Raw genomic sequence first — 14,216 nt, forward strand, 5'->3', positions numbered from 1 at the left:
AGAAAGAGATCCACAGGGGATCTGGATACTATATCGATCCTGGAGTTATCAGACACAGACTTTAAATACTTTATTAAACGTATGAATGAAAGTTGTTGATGAGATGGAGAATTTCAACAGAAAACTAAAATCTATGAAAAAGAGTAAGAAGGAAATTCTAGAACTAAAACATAATAAATAAAATTTAAATTCAAGAAATTAATTAGGAGCAGACTGAACATAGCTGAAGAAAGAAATAATGAACTAGAATATAGGTCAGTAGAAAATATCTAGACTGAATCACAGAGAGGAAAAAAGATTCAAACAAGATAAAAAGAAAGTAAGAGATATTCAGGACATCGTAATGTCAGAAAGAGGAGAAAAGAAAGAATGGGTAGAAGCAATATTTGAAGCCACAGTTATAGGAAACACTATGAATCCAATGATAGTCAAATGCAAATAAACTTCAGCAAGGTGCACGGTAATAAAATTGTTGAAAACCAAAGACAAAGATAAAATGTTAATAGCTAAAGGAAAAGGGACACATTATTTTTAAAAACAATAAGGCGGACAGCTGAATTCTCAACCAAAATTATGGATGCAAAAGACAATGGTAAGTCACCCTAAAGTGTAAAATATCCCTGCCAAAGTAAGATAACAAAAAATACTGAAGTTGAAATTTTACTAATTTCTAATTCATTTTTTACTTTGTATATTTTTATTGTAAAATAAAAAGCACAAAGACAGAAACCACTCAAAACAAATGTGTAGCTTAATAAATTATTTTAAGGCAGAAACTTTTGTAACAGCCATAAAGAAATGAACTTTTCCAGCCACTTGGAAACGTTCCTTGTGTGCTAGCCTGATCACAATGCACCACCTTCCCTAGAAGCAACCTTTACACTTTTATTACACTTTTATTGTAATCTCTCTCTTGTGTTTATAGCTTTATTACCCCCATATGCATCCCTAGACAATATAGTCTAGACTTGCCCATTAAGAAATGTTTGATATGTAAATCTCTTTTAATCCACTGCGCCTCCTTCTAATCCTTTCTTCTCTTCACACTTTGTTGAAAATCTAGGGATGTTTCACCTATAGAATTTCCTGAAGTCTGGATTTCATTAATCTCATAGTCACAGAATATAGCTCAAGAAGTCCTCTCTTCTCTGTGTTTCCAGTAAAATTTTGGCTGGACCCACAGCCTTGAACACTGTATTTTCTGGAAGAATTTGTCACTAATGCCTGCTGTAAAGGAAATAAACACAAGGGAGTTTTTCAGGCAGAAGAAAAGTGATGCTAAATGACAGGAAAAAATTGTAGCAAAGAATGAGTAGTAAAAGAAAGATAAATATGTAAGTAAATCTAAATAAATATTGACTATATAAGCCAATACTAATAATGTCCTTATAAAGGTTTTAAATTTTTAATGTATAGATTTAAAATACATGAGAATGTTAGCCTAAAAGGCAGAAAGAAGATAAAGTCAAAATGTTCAAATATGCTTCAATTGTACAGAAATTGATAAAAGTACAAATTTGTATTATACATTAACCAATGCAGGATGCATGTTGAATCTCTAATACAACCTTTGAAAGAATGTCAAAAGATTATTTATAACTGCTAAGATATGAAAAAAAATGGAGTAGTAAAGCAAATTTGATTAACTCAAAAGAAAGTAAAGAAAAAAATGTAGAACAGATGAAACAAATTGGAAAAAATAACATAAAAAACCCCAAGGGTTTCAGCAATTATATTAAATGTAAATAATTCTTACCATTTATATTGTCAGACTGTATTAAAACATAGCAAGACCCAATAACGCAACGCTTACAAGAGAAGCATCTTGAATACAAGATACAGGAAAAAAAGTGAAATAATGGAGAGAGATACACCATACAAACGCTAACTAAAAGAAAGCTGCCATAGTTATACTAATATTAAACAAAGTAAATTGCAAGTCAAGAAGGACCCTCTGTAGAAGTGTCAATCCACTAGGCTGATAAAATAGTCTTAATTTGTGTGTTTTATCGTGTAGCTTCAGAATGTATAAAAAAGATAGAATTAAAGCAGAAGCAGGAAAATTCACAATCCCAATGGAAGCTTTTAAACATTATTTCTCACTGAAACTGGTAGAATAAACAAACAATGATAAAGTCAGACATGGTCTCCACCTATATTGAACTTACAATGGATTAAAGGATGAATGAATGTAAAATTGCATGTTAGCTGTTTGCTCTGAAGGAAAGAAAGACAGTTTTATAACAATGAACATGGCTGGACTGAGGGAATCAAGAAAGGCCTTTCTGAGAGAGCGACACTTGATCTCAGCTCTGAAAGATGAATAATGGCTAATTAGGTGAATGGAGGAATAAGTCTGAACCAAAGAGCATTAGACATTGGGCATCATGGCATCTTCAAAGATGCTATGGTTGGGAGGAAACATGAGTTTGAAGAACTGAAAGGAGGTCCAAGTGACTAAAGCACAGTGTATCATAGTGTATGAAGAGAAATAGCTCAAAGTCAACCTGAAGAGGTGGGTCAGGCCAGAAGATTCAGAATTTTGTCAGCCGTTACAGATCTTGGACTTCATCCAGAAAGCAATATTACTATTGGATTTATGTTTGAAAAAGATTATTCTAGCTGTGGTATAAGAATAAATTGTAGAAGGTCAGAGTTAACAGAGGAGGCTAGACAATCCAGCAGTTTTCACCAGTGATAATAGTTTTGAAAATTTGTCCCCACCCAAATCTAATGTTGAACTGTAATCCCCAGTGCTGGAGGTGGGGGCCTGGTGGGAGATCATGGGGGCAGATGGATCATGGGGCAGATCCCCCATGGCTTGGTACTGTCTTTGTAATCGTGAGTTTTTGTGAGATCTGGTCATTTAAAGTTGTATGTCACCTCCCCTGTACTTCTCTCTCGCTCCTGTACTCACCATTTGATGTGCCTGCTCCCCCTTTGCCTTCTGCCATGATTGGATGGTTCCTGAGGCCTCCCCAGAAGCAGATGCTGCTGTGTTTCTTGTAGAGCCTGCAGAACTGTGAGCCAATTAAACTTTTTTTTATGAATTACCCAGTTTCAGATACTTTTTTATAGCAGTGCAAGAATGACCTAACACAACCAGTAACTAGAGATGAAGGATGATGGTGATGACAGTGGAGATGGAGAGGAGTCAGAGTCAAGAGATATTTAAGGGGTAAAATCAACAGGCGTTGGTGAAGAATTCTACATGCTGGCTGAGGGCAAGGGAGTCATCAAGGATGTCTTTTTAGTTCTTTGGTTGTACGAGTGGGTTTAACAGTGATGCCATTCTCTAAGAAACACAGACTGGGTTTTGAAGGGAAAATAATAAATTCTGTTTTAGGCATGTTGATATTGAGTTTTTTTTTTTTTTTTTTTCTGTAAGAGATTGTTCTATAGGACATCTCTCAAAGCACTTAATATATTTTCTCTTTGTGGTGTTTTTGGTTGGTTTTATTTGCTTGTTTTACTCCCTTCTGTCTGACATTTCAAAAATGCAATTGCAAGCCTTGACCGTGGATATTTGTCATGTCACTGCATCAAAATATTGATGCTTGCCTAATTTGAACCTTCCCAGGGAGTAATGGAAACAAGAGAGAAGATGGAAAATGTGTCACTATCCCTAGGAGTGCTGGTGGGGTGCTGAACATTGACCTCAGTCAGAGTCTAAATGTGTCAGGGAATTTTCCTGGCTCTAGGTGTTAAAAGCCATTCAAAGAGGCAAGATTTTTTTCCTGGAAGATGCCAGACAAAGATGTTCAAGTTGAGGAGAATTGGCTCTCAATGCACAGGGCCATTTCAATGAATTCTCCCTTCATTGAAAATTAATTCTGTCAAGGATATGAATCAGGTGTCATATGAAAAGAGAGGCCAATCAACTCTTCCAAAGCAATTTCTTATTAGAACACCAGGGTGGGTGATGCCATTTCTTTTGTTCCAGGCTGGTTGGGACCCTGTTGGCAGGTCATTTTGAAATTCTTTCCATGAGAAAGAACACAGTCGGCCCGATGCGATGGCTCACACCTGTAATCTCAGCACTTTGGGAGGCTGCGGCAAGTCGATCACGAGGTCAGGAGTTCGAGACCAGCCTGACCAACATGGTGAAGCCTCATCTCTACTAAAAATACAAAAATTAGCTGGGCATGGTGGCACATGCCTGTAATCCCAGCTACTTGGGAGGCTGGGGCAGGAGAATCGCTTGAATCCGGGAGGTGGAGGTTGCAGCGAGCTAAGATTGCACCACTACACTCCAGCCTGGGCAGCACAGTGAGACTCCATCTAGAAAGAGAGAAAGAGAGAAAGAGAGAAGGAAAGAAGGAAGGAAGGAAGGAAGGAAGGAAGGAAGGAAGGAAGGAAGGAAGGAAGGAAGGGAGAAAGGAAGGAAAAGAAAACAATGAAGATGGCAGCCTGAAGTGAAGTCTATTTATATCCAGAAAAAAAAAGACATGTATTCATGATTATTTCTCTATTTTTTGAAATATTTACCAATAACCTTCTGAGGATGTATCAGGCTCTTTTTGTTCAATACATTTTTCCTTCTTCTGTCTCATGTCACTTAATTCTTTCAGAATTTCAGTTTTAAGAAATTGAATTTCTAATCATTAAGGTCTGATAAGAAATGTGTTATGGTATCTGATTTGAATGAGGACTGTAAGATTGTTTATGTGGTTAAAATTAAGTGTTCTTCCTTAAAAGAGCTTGAATTTTAAGGTTTTGCCCTAAGCCATTATTATTGAGTCTACCTAAAGTTTCAACAGTTGCAGAACTGAAGAGAAGATCTGCTTCCTCACTTGGAATGGAGTCCTGAATTTTATAACTATACAAATAATATAGTTGGAGACAAATTATTTACAACTATTTCACAAGCAGTGGTAGATGTTCAGGAACTTGTTATTTCTATGGTTTTCTATATTTCTGATGTGTTTGAGGATCATCCCTTAGGAGTCTATAAAGTATCAGGCTATATATATCTAGCCTAGAACTGGGTGGAACAATGAACCATGACTGCTTAATATCAATGCTGCTCAACATAAAAGCACCATCAAATTTTGAAGCAGGGAGGAACTTAAACTATTGTGTTTAAGCCACTGCTCTCTGGTGGGCCAGTGATTTAGGATCCTGACTTATTTTAATCCTTCCACCTCCCATTATCTATAAGGAAACAAAGGCACAGAGGGAAGTGTCCTGCCAAAAGTCACACAATTTGTATTTCAGAATTCATCTTCCTATGAGTTCTTCTTCAGAAAAAAGAACTGAGTGTGTGAGCTAATCTTTATCTAACAGACTGATTTCACATATTACAAAGATAAACTGTTGGATGATAGCACCGGACAGAACTATCCTTCGTGAAGTCCCTCTCTGTGGGCTCTGGGAATTGGATGGCCATTTTTATTTCGCTTTTGTATTCTTGCAGACTCTATCATAAAGAGGAAGCCGTCAGGTTCTTGGATAATTGCTGAATGGAACTAAGGGAAATGAGAAGAGAGAAGCATCTCAGAGTATGTTTGGACTTGCTGCATGCCTTGGACCCTGCTACACACTGATAACTGAGTCTTGAGCCCTTGAGCTGATAAACAAGGGTCTTTGACTTAAGAGTGTTTTGCCATCCTGTTTGCAAGCTTTATGTTTGTTTCCTTTCCTCCAAGAGTATGTTTTCTTACTCCCCATATGGCTCCAAACCACACATTGAGAAATAGGCCTACAGTTTGTGATTAATGAAACCCTATCTCCACTCCACCTTCCACTCATTAACCAATGATCTCTACTGGTGCCTGTCACATTTACAAATATGAGAGAGGCCTTAATTTAAATCTGGAACTAAGCTAGTGATTTCAATTACAATATTCTGAGTCAGTCTGACATCATCATTGAGTAAAATAGCCTCAGTTTTCTTTTTTTTTTTTTTTGAGACGGAGTCTCGCTCTGTCGCCCAGGCTGGAGTACAGTGGCCAGATCTCAGCTCACTGCAAGCTCCGCCTCCCGGGTTTACGCCATTCTCCTGCCTCAGCCTCGGAGTAGCTGGGACTACAGGTGCCCGCCACCTTGCCCGGCTAGTTTTTTGTATTTTTTAGTAGAGACGGGGTTTCACGGTGTTAGCCAGGATGGTCTCGATCTCCTGACCTCGTGATCCGCCCGTCTTGACCTCCCAAAGTGCTGGGATTACAGGCTTGAGCCACCGCGCCCGGCCAGTTTTCTTATCTATAAAATGAATTCAGTGTCGGCAACACTGGTCTTAAAGTAAAATAACTTTAAGAAAATTGCTGAAGGCTATGGCATATGACTTAGTGTATTACTATTTTATAATGGAGAGTTCTACCTACCAAAGAAAGGAGTTATCAGCTGCCCATTGCATTGCTGGTAATTTATTATTAATGATTTCTAAAAACTCTAACATTGCAGGAAGCTTCAAGCATCATTACTGCATCACATTTTGCTTTTGTGTTAATGGATAGCTATTTTTCACTGTCATTTTCATGAGTAGCAAGAGAGCACAGATGAACAATTTTAACAAATATAGGACAATATAAGACGTATTCCAGACTTTAGCACTTATTAATAGAATGATCAAATTCAACCTTATGAGAATGGAGAACTTCCTGGTCACAGACAGTAATCTATATACCTCCTTCTCAGCAGTGCCCTCGCCTCATTAACCCACTCAGAGGCAAGGGTCAGGAAACACTGTACTTAGTACTTATGTGCTTAAAAAATTAAAGAATCCAAATGATCATTTTTTGCTTTCTACGTAATTGAGGAAAAAAGTAATGTTACAATCTCAGGCCATGGAGGAACTTCTATTCACTTCAACTGAACTTCTTTATGGATTAGAATGAGGAAGCCCTTTGATGTCACCAGAGAGGTCTTTTTCTTCTAGAAGGCTTTTAAAACATCATGTTCCAAGGAGAGTTCTCTGTTCTTCAGACAGTTCTTGGAAGTAAAGACCTCCTTTTCCCCCACAGTCTGGAATAATCTAAGTCAAGCCCAGTTGCACATACTACAGAAGCAAAACTATCCTAATCCCCAATGTTAAAAATGGAAGCAATTCTTTTCTATTGAAGTCACAAGTCCCCATTCTACATCTTCAGGTTGTACTCTCTCTGTATTCCTAATATGCCATTCATAGTAAAAATGTGTGTGCCTACGGATGGTTCTGTCTGAAGATGCTAATAGACTGCAGAAACAAGGACATCGGGGGCCTCATTTTATCTTCTTGTTACAGGTAGTTAGACAGACATGAGTGAGGGTGGAGAGGGCTTTTCTCCGCCACCCACTAGGATGTCAGGTGATGGTTCAACAATTATCATACTGCCTCTCTAAAAAATGTGGCCAGAGCCAGGGAGAGACAAGCTTCAGGTGATCCACAGCTGTTAACGTTAAAGTGTTAATTGAATGCCGATGTCAGGGAGAAGCAACTTCCTGGGCATAAGCATTAAGAGACAAAATGGTAGAATATGACCTTCTGGGGGCACTCCACTGGAAAAGGGAAGAAAGCCTGAGATGGACGTGCATACAACTTCCTAAACACACTGTGACTGCTCACTTCCCAAGAGTAAGGAGGGTACTACACGTGTGGGCAGCTCACCCCAAGAGAAGAATCATGGGAAAGGGGTGCAAGATGGCAGCCTATAAAGTCCTAGGATCATGGTTAAACATCACACTTGCTCTTCACCCACAATCTGGAATAAACTAAGTCTTGTTCTTCACGTCACCCACTTCACGTTCTTACAAGTGTTCTTTCCTTTCTTTCCTGTTCTAAAGCCTTGTTTTTGTTTGTTGCTTTTGTGTGTGTGTGTGTGTGTGTGTGTGTGTGTGTTTTGACAAGAGTTTCACTCTTTTGCCTAGGCCAGAGTGCAGGGACTCAATCTCAGCTCATTGCAACCTCTGCTCCCGGGTTCAAGCGATTCTCCTGCCTCAGCCTCCCGAGTAACTGGGATTACAGGGGCCTGCCACCACGCCTGGCTAATTTTTGTATTTTTAGCAGAGACAGTGTTTCACCATGTTGGCCAGGCTGGTCTTGAACTCCTGACCTTGTGATCCACCCGCCTCGGCCTCCCAAAGTGCTGAGATTACAGGCGTGAGCCACCACACCCGCCCCTAAAGCCTTGTTAATAAACTTCCACTCCTGCTCTGAAACTTGCCTTGGTCTCTTTTTCTGCCCCTCAGTCAAATTCTTTCTTCTGAGGAGAAAAGAACTGAGGTTGCTGCAGACCCATATGGATTTGCCACCAGTAACTCATATACCTACCACCAGTAACAATCTCTTCTTCTCTATGCCTGCCCTTTGGTTAACTGATGCTGTAAGAACAAATTAACAAGTGTGAATGGTGTATTTTCAAAAGGATGAAGAATGCCAAGATAACAGCTCTCTGCAAACATGTTACAATTAGCAGATGTAAAAAGTGGAGGAAGGAGATACTTAGCATGATGTATACATTCATTCATTATTTACATAGCTTATATAGCTTACAGCTAACAAATTGCATGTTTTGTTTTGATATCTTCTGACTTCATTGAGTTTTCCTTTATACAGTCCAAACATGTGCAAAAAGTATTTTTTTCATCCAATTACAGATGGTAGTGTATTTTTTTTCCCAATCAGCAGGGATCTTAATTGTGTAGTAACAGTCAGCAGGAACAAGGACATCAGGGGCCTTGTTTTTGTCTCCTCTTATTTTTCATGCCTGCCCTGTTGTTTGGCTTTAGGTTATCTGATGCCAAGAAACAGCTCTAGATGCATCATATTTTCCATCCATTAATCAATGCTAATCCAAAGAAGTGTTTCGTATACTGAGACATGGACAGGGAACGTCTAGACAGGGAAGGTCTCTTGCCTTCAGTTATAAAACAAGTCATTGTTTATACTTGGAATCTGTTCTAGATGAATTAAAGGACAAAAGAGAATGCACTATCCATTAAACATCATGACACCTTGGCTACAAAAACTCACGATTTATTCAGACTCAGTAAATGGATATTGTGGTATCTGTTATATGTATTATGGTCTAGTGAAGTGTTTCCAAAAGGGTGTTTCATGGAAGAGAAGTCCCTGGGGATGCTTGAAAGAAAGGATTCTAGGTTTCAATAAGCTGAGGAGTGTTTTATACAAGATCTCCCTCTTTGAGACTCGTAATGTATATTCCAATTTTATAACTGTGATTGTTAAAAACCAAAACAAACAAAAAACTATTATACTTGTGTAACCCAGCATTTAAAAATACATTTGATCCTGGATTTTCTTTTTAATAATACCTATTAACATATGAAAGCAGCGAGTGAAACAAGTGATCTATAAATTATAGTTTGGAAATACATAGGTATTTTTAATCAAAAGATGAAGTCTCACATGAACCTGGGAGGCGGAGCTTGCAGCGAGCCAAGATCGCACCACTGCACTCCAGCCTGGGCGACAGAGCCAGACTCCGTCTCAAAAAAAAAAAAAAAAAAAAAAAAAAATGAAGTTTCCAGGCCAGGCGTGGTGCTTCACGCCTGTAATTCCAGCACTTTGGGAGGCCAAGGCAGGCAGATCACCTGAGGTCGGGAGTTCAAGACCAGCCTGACCAACATGGAGAAACCCCGTCTCTACTAAAAATACAAAAATTAGCCAAGCGTGGTAGTGTATGCCTATAGTCCCAGCTACTAGGGAGGCTGAGGCAGAAGAATTGCTTGAACCCAGGAGGCGGAGGTTACAGTGAGCCGAGATCACACCATTGCACTCTACCCTGGGCAACAAGAGCTAAACTCCGTCTCGAAAAAAAAAAAAAAAAAGATGAAATTTCCAATCTGAGGTCTGCAACTGATTAGTAGAGCAGTACAATTCACCATCATATCATACTATACTCCACTATGTATCAATAATTCTTTCTTTTAAATGAAAATAACAATACAAGCAAAAATTTTTTAAGGTCTTATGATGTGTCAGGCACTGTACTAAGTGCTTCACATGCCTTATAACTTATAATCTCTTAAACTTGTGTTTATTTTTAAATAAACTCGAGTAGTACAGGAATACATTTTCATTTTAAAAAGTTAAAAAAAGGTATAAATAAAATTCCTTTGCATTTAGTATGTAAGCATCTGGATCTTTTTCTGTGCATTTAAATAAAATGTGTCTTTGCAAAAGAACATACGTTTCTCATTTTCTAAAACATAAGCCATAAACAGAGTAATGTTATGTATATTGTTGTGCAACCAGCTCTTTGCATTTAAAAGTATATGTTAAACATATTTTTATGTGAGTACCTGTACATTGACCATATTCCTTTTCATGATTTCATGACATTTTATATGTACAGCTCATACATGTATATGTACCATAAATTTTTTATGGGTAAATATTCAGATGATTTGCAAATTTTTCACCAATGTAAACAAACAATTTTTGTTTCTGTGTCTTGTGGTATGGCTTATAGATAGCCTTGAATGATGTGGTAACTGAAACAACCATAATGCTGGAGAAGAAATAATCTAATGCCTGGTGCATAAGGAAGGAATCCACAGAGGTCAAAACTAAAGTGAAAGCAGAGACCCCATGGAGCAAGAGATTGCCAAAGCTGTCTTTCTTTCTGAGATTTTCTGCTGAACTCTGGAAAAGTTGAGCTAGTCTAGTGAAATCAGAGGAGTCAGGAAGTGAAACTTAAGGTCCATATAAGGAAATGAAGCTAACAGAGAACACCCAACGTAAAGCTGGTATCCAAAGGGTAATAGTAAACAAGAAGTAAAACCATCATTAGAAGGGACAACAAAGAAATTTGCCTGGCTCTACCTGGGTGCTGTCTAGAGGATGAAGGGAATCTCTCCTGAGAATTCAAACCATTAAACCTGACTTCATGGTGGATTTGCTGTCTAATTCACAATGTCTTTGTGTTTCAAAAAAACATTAAGAATATAAAGTGGCCCCACATTAGTGGTGTCTTTCATCATATTATGTAAGCCAAACAAATCCAAATACTCTTAGAGGAATTTCAAGTCAGGCCTCAAAGAAGTCCCACTGAAAATGTAAGAAAAATAAGCACTCTACAGTCAAAACTCACAAAGCACATAAAGAACAAAGAAGCCATAAGTAAAAACCAGCAGAAAAAAACAGAAGAATCAAACTCACAAAGACTTCATATACTGGAATTATCAGATACTAAAGGTAAAATATATTTAATGTTTTGAGAAATAAAGGAAGAATATCAACAATAAGAAATGTTCTAAGAAGAACCAAATATATTTGTAAAAGTGTCACTAGAGAAGTTTTAGAACTTCTAGAAGTAATAAATATACAACTTGAAATTAATAAGGCAATGTAAACAGCAGATAAGACAGATGTAGCTAGAGAGAGAATTAGTCAATTGGGAGATGTAGCTAAAGAAACTATACAGAATACAGTCCAGAGACATCAAAAGATAGAAAGTATGAAAGAGAGTAAAGAGAGATGGAGGATAGAGTAAGAATATTTGACATATATTAGTGAAAGTTTTAGAGAGATATAATTCAGATAACGAGAAAAAGGCAATATTTGGAGAGATAATGACTGATAATTGCTTTTAGTTGTCAAAAGACTCCAATCCTCATGTTCAAGAAGGCCAGTGAGTCACAAGTCTGATAAACAAGATAAATTCATAGTTAAACTTACTACAGTGAAGCAAAGCACCAAAAGAAAGGGAGAAAATGATTTTTAAAAACAGCAAGTAGAAGACACATCCACCTGCAAAGAAAAGGCAATTAGAGTGGTGGCTAACTTCTCAACAGCAATAATGACAGCAATAATTTCTTCATGCTGAGAGGATATAAATGTCAACTTAGAATCTTATACTAGGAAACCATCTTTCAAGAATAAGGTTGAAGTAACGATATTTTCTATCCTTCTGCTTAGCCATTTCTACTGTATTCTATTTACCTGTTACACACTGGTCACTTCACTTCTGAACACTGCCTCTGCACTCCAGATCGGAAAATGGGAAATGACAAAGGGCGAGAAAACATGCCAGCTGGGCCCTCTCCTCTTTTCCTGGAAGTCCTATCCACATTTCCATTTACTTCTTATTGGCCAAAACGCCATCCCATAGCCTCATTTATCTGCAGAGGAGTCTGAGACATGTTGCCTTCCACTACAAAATGTAGCTTTTGTTTAAAAGGAAGAGTATGGTAGACAGCAGATAAGATACTAATTAATGATTTCTGTCTAGTATATCAAGAATAAAACCTGGTTCTGTCTCAAAGAAATCATAGTCTAATGGGGAAGATTGGACCTATATAAAAGGTAAATGTAGAATTCCACACATGTATTTCCATCGTCCCTCTTAAACATTAAATGGGGAAGGTTGACTACCATCATTTTGGATCTTTGTTGGTTGATCATTCAATCAGAAAACCAACTGAGGCTAGGTGTGGTGGCTCATGCCTGTAATCCCAGCACTTTGGGAGGCTGAGGTAGGTGGATCACTTGAGGTCAGGAGTTCATGACCAGCCTGGTCAACATGGTGAAAATCTGTCTCTACTCAAAATACAAAAATTAGCTGGACATAATGACGTGCACCTATAGTCCCAGCTACACAGGAGGCTGAGGCACGGGAATCACTTGAACCCGGGAGATGGAGGTTGCAGTGAGTCAAGATGGTGCCACTGCATTCCAGCCTGGGTGACAGAGAATCAGACTCTGCCTCAAAAATGAAAAAACAAAGAAAACCAACCGATTGAGTTTAGTAATCAGCCTCTTGTGCAATAAATTACACTGGGTCAGGAATAAAGAAAAATCAAATGTGGTTCCCACTAGTGGAAGATGTCAGGCAGAAACAAATACACTGGTTCAAAAAATTATTACAGCATAATTAGAGGAAAATAAATAAAATAGGGTGGTATGGGTGGAATTATTTCCCCAAAAATTCCTGAGTTGAAGTCCTAACCCCCAATACCACAGAATGTGACCTTATTTGGAGATAGGATATTTGTAGAGATAATCTTTTAGAGTTAAAACGAAGTTACTGGGGTGGGCCCTAACCTAATAGGACTGATGCCCTCATAACCAGGAGAAATTTGGACATAGACACACAGAGAGAGGTGATGTGAAGAGACATAGGAAGAAGGCCATTTGCAAACCAAAGAGAGAACCTCGAATCAAATTATTCTTTTACATCCCTCAGAACCGACCTTGCTGACACATTGATTTTCGAGCTCAAGCCTCCAGAACTGTGGGACAATCCATTTCTGTTATATAAGCCACCCCCTAGTCTGTGGTACTTTGTTATGGCAGCCCTAGCAAATTAATACAGAGAGAGTGGTAAATTCTCCTTGAGGCCTGAAGAGTGAAAATGTTTTAGAAAAGCCCTCATGGATTATCTGAAGGTTGGTTTCCAGAACGAGCAGACATTCCCCAAGCAGAGGTAGAGAAGAAAGGGCAATAGGAATTTCTGTCCAAAAGGATGTTATGAATAGAGATTCAGAAGTGAAATAAAGCATGGTCCATTTGGGTTTCCATAAAAAAATGCCACAGATTGGGTGGCTTATAAACAGCAGAAATTTATTTCTCACAGTTCTAGAAACTGGGAAGTCACAGATCAAGCCACCAACAGTTTTAGTAGTGAGAGTCCACTTCCTGTTTCATAGATGGTCCTTTTTTCACTGGGTCTTCACAATGCAGAAGAAATAGGGAGCTCTCTGGGATCTCTTGTTTAAGGCTACTAATCCTGTGAGGAGCCCTCATGACCTAATAACCTCCTAAAGTCATCACATTAGGATGCTTCCAAATAGCAGCACATTGGGCAACAGATTTCAACACATGACATTCAGTCTCTATCCTGTGGCATGATCTGAAAAAGCACTACAGCAGGAATGTAGGTTTTGTGGTAGAATGTCATGAGAGAGGAGACTGCAGTAATAGAGTAGCCAGATTAAGAACGACCTTTGATGCCACAAAAAAAGTGACTCTTTGAAAAAGAAATATGAAGTAGAACTGTCTTTGTGACTAATTTTCCGTAGGACCCAAGTCTGTTTTTTACTTCTATGATGCCATTTAAATGAGCCTTCTTAATCAGTTAAAACTGATGCTCAGGTGAAATTTGCCCCCTCCATCTCTGGTGCATTTTGCACAATACCCAGGGTGTTAGTCCATTTTGTGTTGCTATAAAGGAATACCTGAGACTGGGTAATTTATAAAGAAAAGATGTTTATTTGGCTCATGGTTCTGCAGGCTGTGCAAGCATGGGACCAGCATCTGCTCAGCTTCCAGTGAG

This window comes from Piliocolobus tephrosceles, chromosome X, assembly GCF_002776525.5.
Source record: "Piliocolobus tephrosceles isolate RC106 chromosome X, ASM277652v3, whole genome shotgun sequence".
Classification (NCBI taxonomy): Eukaryota; Metazoa; Chordata; class Mammalia; order Primates; family Cercopithecidae; genus Piliocolobus; species Piliocolobus tephrosceles.